This window comes from Neoarius graeffei, chromosome 23, assembly GCF_027579695.1.
Source record: "Neoarius graeffei isolate fNeoGra1 chromosome 23, fNeoGra1.pri, whole genome shotgun sequence".
NCBI classification, from domain to species: Eukaryota; Metazoa; Chordata; class Actinopteri; order Siluriformes; family Ariidae; genus Neoarius; species Neoarius graeffei.
In genome coordinates, this window is record NC_083591.1 from 37,985,356 (window position 1) to 37,996,584 (window position 11,229).

The 11,229-nt window shown below is 41.2% G+C and overlaps 1 long non-coding RNA gene across 1 annotated transcript; it reads left to right on the top strand.

The window, feature by feature from the left end:
* Positions 1-5,268: 5,268 nt before the first annotated feature.
* LOC132871217 (uncharacterized) lies at positions 5,269-6,103 on the top strand. Its single transcript, XR_009651277.1, has 3 exons — positions 5,269-5,557; positions 5,667-5,728; positions 5,879-6,103. It is a non-coding gene; the product is annotated as an uncharacterized LOC132871217 (long non-coding RNA).
* The last annotated feature ends 5,126 nt before the right edge of the window (positions 6,104-11,229 follow it).

Consider the following 11,229-nt stretch of genomic DNA (forward strand, 5'->3'; position numbering starts at 1 on the left):
GAGGGTACATATAAGTTCTGAAACAACAGATGTCTGAGGAAAAAATAAATTAATACAACCCCAATTCCAAAAAAGTTGGGACACTGTGTAAAACATAAAAACAGAATGTGAAGATTTGCAAATCATGGAAACCCCATTGAAAATAGTACTGAGACAACATATCAAATATTGAAACTGAGAATATTTTTTTTTAAATATATGCTCATTTTGAATTTGATATTAGCAACATGTTTCAGAAAACATGTGCTCCGGTTTCCCCCACAGTCCAAAGACATGCAGGTTAGGTTAACTGGTGGCTCTAAATTGACCATAGGTGTGAATGTGAGTGTGAATGGTTGTCTGTGTCTATGTGTCAGCCCTGTGATGACCTGGCGACTTGTCCAGGGTGTACCCCGCCTTTCGCCCGTAGTCAGCTGGGATAGGCTCCAGCTTGCCTGTGACCCTGTAGAAGGATAAAGCGGCTAGAGATAATGAGATGAGAGATAATAAGCAGAAGAAGAAGAAGAAGAAGAAGAAGAGGCCCTGGCTGTGTAAGAAACAGTGTATGATTTTTGGAGTTCCGAAATAAACAGGAGTCTATAAACAAAGACCTTGGCTGTGTAGGAAACGGTATGAAAGGACTCTGTGTGAAAAACACAGTGTGCATGGAAAATAAAGAATAAAGGGTAAAGAAAGGGACAGAGTGAGGGAAAGAATTTTGCAAGATACTTATGGTACAAGAACACAATTTTGTATAAAGAATGAACATGAAGATATATTAGGTAGAAAGCATCCCTTAACAGCAGAAAAGAAAAATTAATTGTTGAGAAGTTCAGCTGAGAAGAGGTAAGGGAAGAGTGACCTTACATTCACTGGCAAATGCTTTTAGGAATGCTTTGGACAGTGAGACATTTGGGAAAAGCACTTGAGGATATGACAAATTTTGGGATACAGATCATAAAAAGTCCCTTATTTAGCTCAAGGTGAAGCACAGGGATTCCACAGTTTGAAGGTGTCTCTGGGAGAAAACTAAACAACCCAGCAGTAGAAATTTCTGTGATTTTAAGGAGAGTAAAGTGGCACTCAAATAAGAAGTAACACCTGAGAGAGACTCAACCATTGGTCTAACATTGAGAAAAGAGTGAGCAAGCATCTTGCCAGACTTAGACTTAGCCCCATCTGATTGCTTGGCCAGAGAAGGTTTAAGAATACAGGGAGTGGAAATGGCAACTACCCCATTGAATACTGTGTGCATTAAAATTCCTGTAGCCAAATTTAAAAAAAAAAAAAAAAAATCAAGAAAATAACTGGGAAATGGTTTAAAAGAACAAAAAAAAAAAAAAACCTCACAAACAGTGGCCAAAAGATGGTATGCTTGAAATAAGTCTGTGTGAGATGTGCACACTGATTAAAAACAACAACAACTATAAATTAAAAGTTTAAAGTAAGAAAAGAGAAGAAGAAATGAAGATACTGAGTTTGTTTAAGAAAGAAGACTTTTTGAAATCAGTAAAAACAGCAAAACAGAAACTGCAAAAAGATAAGGAGAAAAATCAAAAGAAAATGAGTGACATTTGTAATAATCCATCTCCATATACAGAGTCAAAACCTTGTGGTATCAGATCAATTATACCAAACCATAAAAGAAAGTCAGTTCCCTATGATAACAGGAACAGAGAAGATAAAGGGGGACATGAAGATAGAAAGTGACACAGAAATGGCAAGTGCTGAAGAAGAAGAAAGGGAACAGAAGGCCCAGGAAAGAGAACAGTGTCATACACCTGGATTCAACAAGGAAGGACGATGTGGGCTACATAATCGCGGTGCAGAAGAGGCACCAAATTGTTATAGAGCAGAAAAGGCAGTAGATTGCGCCAAAGAAATAATACTGGCTCATAAAACTACAAAAGAAAAAATGAAGAAGAAGAAAAAAGAGCAATTTAAAGAAGAGGTAAAGTCATATCATGCAAAACTAGATAAGACCCTTGACCCAACCAGTGAGATAATGGATACACTACAAGGGAATGAGGAAGATGATGAATTGGTCACAGTAGATTATGAAGAGGAGAAAGCAGAGTGAGAGAATGGGAATGAACCCATAGAACAATTAAGATATGATAGTCAAGAACTAGAAAAGGAACAAGAAAGAGAACCAGTGGTTCCCAAAGTGGGGGGCACGCCCCCCCCCCCGGGGGGGGGGGGGGGGGGGGGGCAGAGCCATTGCAAGGGGGGCGCGGGGCGTGGATGGAATGAATGAATCAATCAATCAATAAATTACACTGCTAGTATAACATGGAGAAGTTTTTGGCGGGGGGCGGGGGGCCCCCACATAAACGCAAATCAGAGGATGAAGCATCGCCAAATGTGCTTCCAAAGCAAGTTCATTCCAAGGCAAAGACAAGAAAATATGACGACACATATCTTGTCTTTGGCTTCACCTGTACAACGGTGGGTAATGAGGAGAGACCGCTCTGAAATTTCATCCTACCCATGAAAACGTCCTACCCGAGTTAACTGCGCATGCGTACAACGGCGAATTCACGGGGCCATAATTTTCTGCTACTGTATTACACAAGGTTAGTTTCTTGTATTTTTAATACCTTCTATGACCAGTATTCAGTGCATATGTTTGACAGTCAAATAGTTCAACTTGCCACGTGCATGATATGTTTGAATGCAGTTTGAATAGCTAATACTGCGAAGCATTGTCATTTTCATGTAGTCATAAAACTTGCTCATGAGCCTACGAAATTAGCCCAGACTTTGCAGTTTGCGAGACGAAATACATCTTTACAATACATTATCTCACTGTGTAGCCTAAGCTAGTTTACAAGATGATGTACGTTTTTATGATACATGATATGATTGTTTCTGAGAGCATGCAGTTCGATGTGTAATAGCTCTGTTTACCAGCTGTTTCGAAACTTACTCAGTAGCCTACCTTTACATTAGCGCAGGGCTTGCATGTCTCTGGTATTACATAGGCTCATTTGCAAGTCTCTATGATATTGACCTACAGTCATTTTAAAATTACTGTACAGACATGGAAAGTAAATGGAATCAGGTGCATGCCCTCCTGACAGAAGGCACATACCCCTCGGGGTATGGAAAAAGTCAGAGGCAAAACCTGAGGAGATATGCCTCCAAATTCAGAGTAAGGGGTTAGTATCACAAGTCTATGATGCATGCTATTTAGAATACTGTATGTGGCGATAACGCATTATTAAAGTAATGTATCATTAACAGAAAAAGATCTCTGGTTTGGTAATAAGAAGGTGGTGAAAAAGAGGGAGGAAGCCAGGAGACTTTTCATGGAGTTCCATTCCTCCCCCATGGGAGGTCATACTGGCATCCATAAAACATGGGCAGCAATCTCTTCCAGGTTCTACTGGACCGGGATGTCTGTAGACATAAAAAATTGGGTATGTTTTTTTAATGTTTTTTTTTGTTTGTTTGTTTGTTTAATATAAACTGACTGTCACACACAAATAATGTTAATAATGTAGTTTATATATTTTCAAGATCTTAGAATGTGATAGATGCCAAAAGGTTGGAAAACCATTGACTGCAGTGGGGGAGTTGCAGCCGATAAAGGTAAATACATATTAATACCCGTGCAAAACTATACAGTAGGTAACAATAGTGTGAAATCACATTCTCCCTATGTCCTTATGGGAGGTGAACAGTTTAGTGTTATGGTTATCTTTATATTACTTTTTTTTAGGTCTCTGGCGTGTGGGATTTGATTGGGATCGACCTTACTGGACCACTTCCCGAAACTGTCAATGGCTTTCAATACATTTTGACAGCTACTGATTTTTTTTCCAAGTAGGTGGAAGCTTTTCCACTCAAGTCCAAATCAGCTGCAGAAGTTGCAAAATGTATTTGCAGTATTATATACAGGCATGGCTGCCCAAAGCGCATTCTCTCTGACCAGGGAAGAGAGTTTGTGAATGACGTATGTACATTTAAATAACAAGCATTCAAAACATCTGCACAGTTGTCTATCAACAATTGACAATTGCCTTGTTAATGTGAATCAATCAATAATGTCAGGTAATTAGTTTAGTCTTCACTTTTATTTTTTCTTTTTATTTTTTAAAGCTTAACAACAGACTTTGTGAGTTGCTCTGCATAGAGAGAAGCGTGGCTGCAGCCTATCATCCACAAACAAATGGTCTGGATGAAAAGACAAATGACAACATCAAACGGTACTTTTATAGTATGTGCAAGTCATCATATTTATTATTGCAATAATATTGTATTATTGCTGTTTTTCATCTCATCTCATTATCTCTAGCCACTTTATCCTTCTACAGGGTCGCAGGCAAGCTGGAGCCTATCCCAGCTGACTACGGGCGAGAGGCGGGGTACACCCTGGACAAGTCGCCAGGTCATCACAGGGCTGACACATAGACACAGACAACCATTCACACTCACATTCACACCTACGGTCAATTTAGAGTCACCAGTTAACCTAACCTGCATGTCTTTGGACTGTGGGGGAAACCGGAGCACCCGGAGGAAACCCACGCGGACACGGGGAGAACATGCAAACTCCACACAGAAGGGCCCTCGCCGGCCCCGGGGCTCGAACCCAGGACCTTCTTGCTGTGAGGCGACAGCGCTAACCACTACACCACCGTGCCGCCCCTGTTTTTCATGATAATTATTTTATTTTAGAGCCCTCAAGAAACTGGTTAATGACCAACAAAATGACTGGGAGATTTATCTTGAGGCAACTTTGTTTTCTCTGCGGTCCAAAATTCACACTACCACAAAGTACTCTCCATTTTTTTTGATGTATGGACGAGAAGCAGTATTTCCGTCAGAGGTACCTGCTGAAATGCCGGTAAGTATTATGATATGGCCACTAGTGTTGCCACCTGTCCCGGTTTTTCCTGATTGTCCCGGATTTTCATGGTCTGTCCCGGAAAAAAAAAATAAAAATCCGGGACACTGAATGTCCCGGTTTTTTGTACATGATGGGCAAAATGTGTATTTCAACTTGCGAGCCAGCTGAGAACCAGTTTGTTTTTCCATAGCTCGCCCGTGCTAAGCGCCACTAAGCGGAGCCACGTCATCACGTCGCTGAATACGTCATTACGTCGCTGTATACGTCACTTACGTCGCTGTATACGTCAGTTACGGCGCTACGTTTACATAAACCTTGGCGCGAATATCAAAGCAAAAACACGGAAGAAGCAGCAGTAACAACAACAACAATAATAATAATAATAATAATAATAATGGATGACTTCGCGTTTGTACAGCTGCTGCTTCTCGGCGCTTAAAAATGGCGATCTTTCATGGTCTTGTTATTGTTGTTGGTCTTAACAACTCCGCCCCCCCGCTGACGTAAGCGGTTCTTTCCTCTGGCCCAGCAGAGAGTTGGTGCTAGCCTGGAACCGGCTTGGACTGATAAAAGAAACAGACTCTCTGTTGCAATGGTGAAGGCTGAGCTTCAAGTCAGGCTAAACTTTCAGTTGTCCTGTACTGAGTTCAAGACATTCATTGAAAATCAGCCAGGACTCATAGCAGCAGCAAAGAAAAACACCAAATATAAATGGAAAATTAGGTAAGGTTTTGGTGAATTAAATGAAATAGTGTAGTGTAGTAACATACTCCTGTATGTACTGTATGTGCCAAGTTATATCAGTTACATGTCTTCCTATGTATTTGTTTAGCCAAGAGCAGCAGAGGCACAGGCAAGCACAAGCAAAGCACACACCACACTCTAAGCAATCAGGTAAGCTGTTTGACACTACACCTTACACTGTTACATTCAGGTATTCTTAGATACAATGAAAAATTAGATTATTTATTTTTATTCCACATAAGCAAACAAACAGAACTTAATTATGTATTTCCCTTTTACCTGTGCCCACTACTGCCCCAGGTGTCCACAACCAAAAACTGTTGGAAATAAACCAAAATACTGAAGACCTAGCCTAGTAAACTAGACCCACCCGCCTAGCGGCCAAAAATATTTTTGCCTAGCGAGTGGGTCTAGCCTCGCACCATGTAAACAAAAACACTCCGGGCATCAAATCGTGCCCGCCAATCACAACGCAAGGTTTTTGTTTGGATTCTTTGGGCGGGCTTTTGCAGGAGTGACGACAAAGCTGCGCGACGCTGGAGAAAGCGCAGCAGGAAAGATAGCTACGGCTAGTGAACAGCGCGCGTTTGACTCCGCTTTGGAATCAGTTTTAGAAGAATTAGACTTGGAGTTTTCATTGAAACATGAGCAGGAAGAGGCTCTCCGCTCATTCCTTTTCAAGAAGGACGTTTTCGCTGTTTTGCCGACTGGCTATGGCAAAAGTCTGATCTACCAGCTGGCTCCGCTCGTAGCCAAAAGGATGGGCTAGTTTGTGCAGTACGAAGAATTAATAAACAGCTTTGAAACATTACTTTTTGATTGTTTCTTATTTTCCCGTTATTTTAAATTTAAGGGAAATTATTTCACCAAACACCACTAAATAAAAACTCTCAAAAACAGTTTAAGCAAACCCTTGAAAAACACTTGGGAAAAAAAAATGAGTGTATGTTATGTATGTGGTACAGACTCCAAACTTGTGGTCATTATCTCCAAACTTCTTAATATCTAGAACATGTTTATTAATTAATACGCATTTTGAAAAATGATTTATTTCAAGGTCTCCCCCACTGCTTTCTGTCGCTCTGACTACGTCACAGTCACTGTTGCGCTGATTGGTCAGAGCGTTGGCCTATACGCACAGAGACAGTTTGAAAGACAGCGGTTTGTTCCTCCTACCCGCTTCGGAAATGTCTACGGATCGAGGCCAGACTAAATATTCACATTTAGTCTGGCTTGCCAGGCTAATGAAGACCTGCTATATTATGTAAAGCAATTAACTAAACAAATAACTAGCAAAAGCGTCATTTTTACTAATTAGAGCAATACAGTTTCAGCGTAGAAGGGCGATTTTTGTCTTGGGTTAGATGTGTGAAGGGCACCGTTGCTTACAAGCAAAAAGGTCGATTGGATGATCGAAATGTCCAGGATTTTTGTCAGACACAGGTGGCAACCCTAATGGCCACTCAGTGCTTTGACTTTATGTTTACAAAAACTGTTTTTTTTTCTGTTTAAAACTGTTATTTTGTCACTGCCATTACGGGGTTGCTTCTATGTTTTCTTTTCTGTGGGTTTGCTTTTGGTAGTCAAAGTGGAAACTGCAAACAAGAACACATTCAGGGGTAATGCTTGGTCTCTTAAGTGTGGCAACAGGGTTCTTAAATGGTGGTATGAACAGGTGCTGAACTATAAACTATAAAACACAGCTGTTTAGTTTAATTTTATTTTGTGCCAGTAATTAATTACATTGTATGAAATTGTTTTAATTATAGCTTTTAGATATTGTCCCAGCAGAAGAAAAGTACCGTGAAGTAGTGGAGCAAAAAGCAAAAGAAATGACAGCAGTTAAAGAACAGGCTGAGGAAAACATTAGAAAGTCCCAAGAGAAACAGAAGGAGGCATATTCAAGAAAAGTAATGAAGAAGTTCAAAAACCTTAAGTACAGCATTGGTGATGAGGTACTTCTGTGTAACATGAGGAAGCATGGAAGGAAGGGAGGCAGGATTGAAGCGGATTTCTCTGGACCTTATATGATACAAGCAATTAGCGGTAGGCTTGTCACGCTAAGTACACCTCAAGGAGCTACTCTGAAAAACAAATACAACATCAACCACATAAAACCCTATAGAAGAAGCACATCTACAGATGTACGAGACCAGACTGGCCCTGTGCCTAGTAAGGTTGACATCACGAAGACATCTGATGTGTTCCCTGAAATCTGCCCTCTGCCTTCAACAAATCAACAGTCTGAACGGCCTTCTGTTATTCAGTTTTGTGGAAAAATGCCAGCAGAACACACTGATACAGATAAACAGGTAGACCATACAGTAGCTGAAGTGCAGGAAATGGACCATATTCCGCCAAAGATTAACCGCAGCATCCAGCAAGAAGGTTTGATTGGCGCCTTAACTTTTTGGGTTTTTGGTTCTGACCCGTTGGTCAAACCTTCTCCACCGGTTTGTTCTCTACCTGGTGGAGATGTTGGTGCTTTTCTTCTTCAGGTTAGCCTGTTGGCTATTTTCATATTTCTAACAAGATGTTTCATCTGTCCTGTTTCATCTAACAAGTCATTTTTCGGCTTTTACTAACAATGACATTTTACTAACAATTCATTATTATACTTTTATTAACACTACCCCACCCTCACCCACTAACTTGATGTTATACCAGAGGTGGGAAAACTACAGCCTGGGGGCCACATGCAGCCTGCTGGGCCATTTCATCCAAGCCCTCCTATCAATTAGCCTACCTGCAACATTTGGCCCTTCAGACGATATTTAAAACCCAATGTGGCCCTTGGGTCAAAACAGTTTTCCACCTCTGTGTTATGTTTGAGTAATGCATACGCCTCCTTGTCTGTGCTAGTTCATTATGTTTTTATTAACAGTTTCTTTGGCCTATTTATTCACGTTTTCATAAAGTTACTAAATATATTTTGCCACACTTTTTCTTTGTATTTGTTTTAGTGAAGGAACTCTGGGCGGCTAAAGACCGCGGCAAAGTTGAAGTAGTTGTTGGATCATATTCACTGTACCAATCCTCTTTCCGTACGCTGCAAGGATCAGGATGGCTTTCAGATGAAGTAATAGATGACTACTGTAATTGAATACAAAACTATTTTACTTTTTTTTGTTATTTCATTGTTGTTTTCTCTTTTATGCTAGGTTATTGATGTGTACATTCACCACTTGCTACAACAACACAAGGTATGTGTTACTTTTGAATGGAAATTACTTGACATGGTCTGTGAATGTACTTTTGCACTAACAAATATGTTGATAATTTTATCAGGAAGCCATATTTCATCTCAGTGCCGTTGTGGCAAGCGCCCTCTTCTTTAATGGACAGTTTAGATGTCTCCATAAGGTAATGTACCTATTAAGAAAGTAAGTAATTTCTTTTGACGTAGGGTTCTACTCATCCTTATTAATCATATTATTTCTATATTATTTGTTACAGATGAAATTCCCAGCTGAGGATGTTTGGCTGTGTCCTGTGAATGTTACAGCACATTGGATTATTGTGGTCTGTTTCCTAAATGTTTGTTTTTGATAACACAGTACTTTGAAAGATTTTCTGTCTTTTGTTATGTGGACAGATTTGAACAAATTCTCGGTTTGAACAAATTAAGCAGGCTGTGCAAGACTCTGTAGAATAATCATTTAGCTTTGTAAAGAAAGTCCTTATACAGCTTGTTTGTTGATATGAAATATGAAATTACTTTACTTTAGGTTGTGAACATGGCAGAGAAGTCACTTACTGTAATTGACCCAATGGGAAATGAGGATGCCTACAACAGGAAGATTCTGAGGAACTGGCGGTAATATATAGAATAATTTGCTTAATTTGAATATTTTTTTCTTTTTTCAAGATAATTTTTTCTAAAAATGAAGTTTTAAAACAATAATTTTAATGCTCTAATAGAAACTTTCAGGGCGGCACGGTGGTGTAGTGGTTAGCGCTGTCGCCTCACAGCAAGAAGGTCCTGGGTTCGAGCCCCGTGGCCGGCGAGGGCCTTTCTGTGTGGAGTTTGCATGTTCTCCCCGTGTCCGCGTGGGTTTCCTCCGGGTGCTCCGGTTTCCCCCACAGTCCAAAGACATGCAGGTTAGGCTAACTGGTGACTCTAAATTGACCGTAGGTGTGAATGTGAGTGTGAATGGTTGTCTGTGTCTATGTGTCAGCCCTGTGATGACCTGGCGACTTGTCCAGGGTGTACCCCGCCTTTCGCCCATAGTCAGCTGGGATAGGCTCCAGCTTGCCTGCGACCCTGTAGAAGGATAAAGCGGCTAGAGATGAGATGAGAAACTTTCAGAGGAATAGGACAAGCGAGGAGTCCAAATATGCGTGGACGGTGAAAACCATGAACCACAACAACCAGATGGATAGCAGCAGTTGTGGGGTTCTAGTGTTGAAGGTACTATTTTCCTACGTTTATGTTTATGTCCTTTGAAGATTTAGCTAATAGTATTTCATTGCATAGATTATGTATCTAGAAGCCTATGTGGTATTATGTAGATAATGTACCAAAATCAATCCCATAATTACATTCATAATTAATTTACAGTACACCGAAGAATTGCTTCAGAGTGGACACATTTATGATGTGCAAACAACTGCAGAAGCCGTCAGTGGGCACAGGATGAGCATAGCCTGTTCACTGCTAAAACACACACACACACACACAGACACACACAGGGGAGGCATTGGACTACGTTGAGTGAAGCCTGTCTCCCCACACACACACACACACACACACACACAGGGGAGGAATTGGACTACGACGCAGTGAAGCCTGTCTCCACCCCCCCACACACACACACGGAGGCATTGGACTACGATGCAGTGAAGCCTGTCCACCCCCCCCAGAGGAAGTAGATATTTATGGGGATTTGATATCTATAATAATGTGCTACCACCTAAAAGATGGAGGGAAGCAGATATTTATAGGGGTTATATGTCTATAATAATTTGCTACCACCCTGAACACAGAGGAAGCAGATATTTATGGGGATTTGATATCTATAATAATGTGCTACCACCTAAAAGATGGAGGGAAGCAGATATTTATAGGGGTTCGATCTCATCTCATCTCATTATCTCTAGCCGCTTTATCCTTCTACAGGGTCACAGGCAAGCTGGAGCCTATCCCAGCTGACTATGGGCGAAAGGCGGGGTACACCCTGGACAAGTCGCCAGGTCATCACAGGGCTGACACATAGACACAGACAACCATTCACACTCACATTCACACCTACAGTCAATTTAGAGTCACCAGTTAACCTAACCTGCAAGTCTTTGGACTGTGGGGGAAACCGGAGCACCCGGAGGAAACCCACGCGGACACGGGGAGAACATGCAAACTCCGCACAGAAAGGCCCTCGCCGGCCACGGGGCTCGAACCCAGGACCTTCTTGCTGTGAGGCGACAGCGCTAACCACTACACCACCGTGCCGCCCTAGGGGTTTGATGTCTATAATAATTTGCTACCACCCTGAACACAGAGGGAAGAAGATATATGTGCTGGTAGGATATTTTCACAAGGTAGGACAAAATATCAGATACAGCTATAAATTTCCGCTACGGGTAGGAAGAAATTATAGGTAGGAAGAAATTTCAGAAAGGCGCATTTATGACATGTCAAAGGACATAGAGGA